The following is a 4,292-nucleotide window of genomic DNA, read 5'->3' on the forward strand; positions in this document are numbered from 1 at the left end:
AAACCGCATCTCAGGGCTGTCCCGGCCAATGTACCTTCCACTTTCCACTCACATGTGCCTAGGAGACGGCAGGTGGATGGCAGGACTCAACCAGAACTAGCGAAGCCATCATCTTGGACATGCCGGCACCGGCATACATTGCGTCGTGGGTGTAAGTTTGACAATAGTGTATAGGGATACGAATTAGAGGGCAGCGCCTAGCTATGGCGCAATCGTTACACTCGGATTTATGAGTTCAAGCCCCTCGCGGTGGAGGTAATGGCCCTACACGCCTCGGTGCTCTGGAGCTGTTGATCGAGTGTATGGATTACAATGATTTCGTACCCTTGCCACGGAGCAAGGGGGGGCTTATATACATCGCGCCTCCGCCCCATGAATGTGTTGGGAACGTAGCATTCAATTTCAAAAAATTTCCTACGCTCACGCAAGATCTATCTAGGAGATGGCATAGCAATGAGACGGGAAAAGTGTGTCTACGTACCCTCGTAGACCGAAAGCAGAAGCGTTGTATTAAGGAAAAACTTTGTTTTTGCCACTCTAGCTTTTGCCCACTTCACTTATGCCACTCTAGGATTTGACATCTCACTTTTGCCACTCTTAACTTTTGACAATATACAAATGCCATTCTGTTAGGTCAATGGACATTTTGACCAAATGGAGGAAAGAAAAGACCATATTGCCCTCAGTTATTTGTTTTGCTTTTGCCACTCCAGTTTTTACCAGATATTGCTTTTGCCATTCCTGTTAATGTCTAAATTCACTATATTATTAGCTGATGGGTTGCAAATTTTGGCATGAGCTATTTGAAAATATAATATGCCACATAATTACACAATATTTTGACCAGAAGTAAGCACAATAATAACATCATGACCAACAACATAGTAAAGAGTTTAAGAAATTCAAAATATCAATAAATTACTTCATAAGAGTACAAATCTATCATCTAATCTAATCAGCAAGGCTCACATGCATATGGACCACTCAAAAGGAAAGCTCCACACAAGCTGAACATAGTACAATAAGGTCTAGCTACAGAGGAAGGTTCACATATGCATGGTGCTCCACAAAATAACATGTAGTAAATCAGCTACACAACAGGGTTCACATATCCATATTGCTCCACAAAATTGCATGTAGTTGCATCAGCTACACAGCCAGGTTCACATATACATAGTTCTCCACAAAATAACATGTACTTGCATCAGTTAAACGACACGGTTCGCGGCTTCTTTTTGCTTCTTGTGCTCTTCGACGGAGGACATTTTCTGCTTGTTGTGTTCTTTGCTGCGCTATCATGTGTAGCAGAAGTCTTCTATGCTTCAGAAGTTGGGCTAGACTTTACCCCTTTATCACCTCCTTTTCTCTTGTTTGTAGCACCATTTTTGGAACTGAGAATGAATGAAAATAAGTGTTGAAATACAGATTAAGAATAGGCAGAATTAGACCATTATGGATTCTTTGAAGCAAAACAAGAATATTTACCTAGTAGTGCCCATAGTTTCAGCATCAATGGCATTGGCTTCTATGTCTTCTATCAGGGACAATTTCAAGAGGGGAGGGGGCGACTTGGCTCCTATAGGCAAAACAATGTGGAATTAGACAGTCTATGCAATCAACGTGTATACCATGGAAAACCTATGCTTATAGAAACTGATCAAAACAATAAATTTTTGCAATGTTCCATTATATCTTTTCCTACATTACTATTGATCTAGTGCTACATTATGCAATCAGCGTGTATGGCATATCTGTACAAATGCCATGTCCTTTTACAATAAAAATATGTAATGAATAAACAAGCATCAACTTGTAATATCCCCTACCAGCAACTTCCATTCAAAATCAAAAGAACCATCTATCTGCATCTAAAGGAATTATTAAACCAGTTGCTTAACTATCAGGATTTTAGACACCCATGAACAGATCAAATCCAACCAACAAACAGGAGCATAAAAAGTAATTTATTTCTAGCAGATCAAATGCTACACATCAATGCTTCACCGGGTATTTGAGGATTTCAGAACTTGTGCATCAGCGAGAGTTACCAGCAGATCGGAGGTCTTCTGGGCCGCCCCTGCCACCGTGGCCGATGGCGCAACTCCCTCCATCTCGTGTGGTTGATTCACATCATGGGAGCTGCTGAAGGAGGAGGAAGGGAGGTCGCTGGTGTGGACCGCGTTGGGGACGGAGGCTGAAGAAGGGCGCCGTGGAGGGGAGGCTGGAGATGCGTGGAGCGCTGCCGAGGCCAGAGCAGGGCGTCGCAGTGGGGAGACCGCATATGCGGGATGCATCGGTGAGGCCAGAGCAGGGCGCCGCGGAGGGGAGGCCGACCGGGACGTGGATGTGCCCACTAGTAGAAACAGAGCCTTCCATACGCCCCCATTAGTCGCTAAAATAATCGAACCGCGACAAAAGGGATGATGTAAAGGAGATGAAAGAATGTGATCTGCATTATCCCGTGGGGAACGTTTCCACGAAGGTAGCTACCGGCAGTGCTTTACCCTGTACACCTGGAGCACTCCACCACAACAACCCCATTGCATATGGCTATGCTCGTGTCACGGTGGAAGACATAGTCCAAGAGTTTGAGGACCTGGAGATTGACAAAGCTACACCCGAAGGGGAGAGAAGACTTGGAGATGTCAAGCGCCAGATCATTCTATGGAAAAAAAAGTACATAGTGTTTCCAGGCGAGGCGCCAAGGCTAACAAGTCCACCCCCTCCGATGGTGGTGGTGGTGGTGGTGGTGGCGGTGGTGGTGGTCGTGGTGGTTCACCTACACCTCCGTCACGCCATTCGACGCCGTCCCCCTATCCACAACCTCCGGCGGGTACGACGCCCCCCAATCCTCCTCCGGCGGGTACGACGCCCCCCAATCCACCTCCGGCGAAGAAGCAGAAGCAGGCGGACAGCAAGGAAACCCGCTCCTGGACTATTAACCCGGACCCTTATGTACCTAAGACCACAAGGGTATCGGAGCCATCACTGAAGCCTCTCCTCCCAAGGCCTTGGGAACTTAGTGAAGCTGAAACCAAATTGGCCACGTCTTCTCATTATGAGAAATGGAAGGCGGATACGAAGGCGAAAAAAGAGCCTGAGCCCAAGCAAGTATTCACTGAGAAGCAAAAGAAGTGGGCTAAGGATTTTTTGACGACACCGTCCCAAGCCGAGTTGAATATGCCTGACGACTATGGACATGAACTTCGTAGGCAAGCAAAAATATTGAAGGAGGAGAAAGAAGAAAGTAAAAAAAGCGGGAAACAAGTTGACCAGCTCGGGATGCAGAATAAACAATCGATCCCCCCGCTCATAGTGAAAGCCGGTCCGGAAGAGGACCCCGAGATCATAGCAGCTGCGGCAGCACTTGGATTGACTGTAGCGAGTGCCATGAAACAAGCGTCTGAGATGGGTTTGACTCTTCGTGCCTTCTTAGGCCTTGAGGATGCGCCAGTATGTGAGATAGCATTACAATATGTGCGGAATGGGCCTCTCGTCGAGCCTGCGCGGGAAAAGAGTCTACCACCACAAATGCGAAATCTGCTACGTTGGTGCAAGCAATTCATAACATGGGCCGACAAAGAATATATTTATGCGGATGTTACAGAGGAGCATCACACCAAACGGTACTCTGTACAAGTTCATATGAGTGAATTGTTACAGCTGTTCAATCTGCGCGAGCTCGACAAATCTATGCTGAGTTGCTACGTTCTGTAAGTGATTTATTTCTACCTCATCTCGTTCTTCATTGCCTGCACTATATATATATATATTGTCCTAACTATATTGTTGCGTACGCTATTATGCAGATTGAAGATTTGGGAATGCAAAATAAGAAACATCCATGATGTTGGGTTCATTGACCCACATATCGTTAATGGACATGTGTTACAAAATCACCCCGAAGACGTGGAGAAAGACTTGTACAAGTTTCTTAGAAAGCATCAACTCAAAAGTCATATTCTATTTCCTTACCATTTTGGGTGAGTGTTTCTCTCTTGTGCCCATTCTCTTTTGTTTACTCCATGCATGGTATGTCTAATCGATGAGTTATGCATGACTGTGCATGTAACGTGTCCGCAGGTTCCACTGGATTCTGCTAAATATTGAACTTCACACCTCCAGAGTTCTAATCATGGACTCTATGGATTCGGATCCAAAGCGTTGGGCCGACATGAGAAAAATGCTGCAAAAGTAATTATTTTCAATCATTTGAGCTCTATATCGATCGGTCTCTTTCGTTCATTTCCTAATATCAAGTAACTAATAACTCCCTTGTTCATTTAATTTTC

The 4,292-nt window shown here is 45.2% G+C and overlaps 1 long non-coding RNA gene across 1 annotated transcript; it reads right to left on the reverse strand.

Moving 5' to 3' along the window:
* Positions 1-916: 916 nt before the first annotated feature.
* Positions 917-2,345, reverse strand: LOC120969767 (uncharacterized). The gene is made up of 3 exons (XR_005764121.2): positions 2,049-2,345; positions 1,486-1,573; positions 917-1,391 (listed from the first exon to the last, which is right to left on the reverse strand). It is a non-coding gene; the product is annotated as an uncharacterized lncRNA (long non-coding RNA).
* Positions 2,346-4,292: the final 1,947 nt, after the last annotated feature.

This window comes from Aegilops tauschii, chromosome 7 (assembly GCF_002575655.3).
Source record: "Aegilops tauschii subsp. strangulata cultivar AL8/78 chromosome 7, Aet v6.0, whole genome shotgun sequence".
NCBI lineage: Eukaryota > Viridiplantae > Streptophyta > Magnoliopsida > Poales > Poaceae > Aegilops > Aegilops tauschii.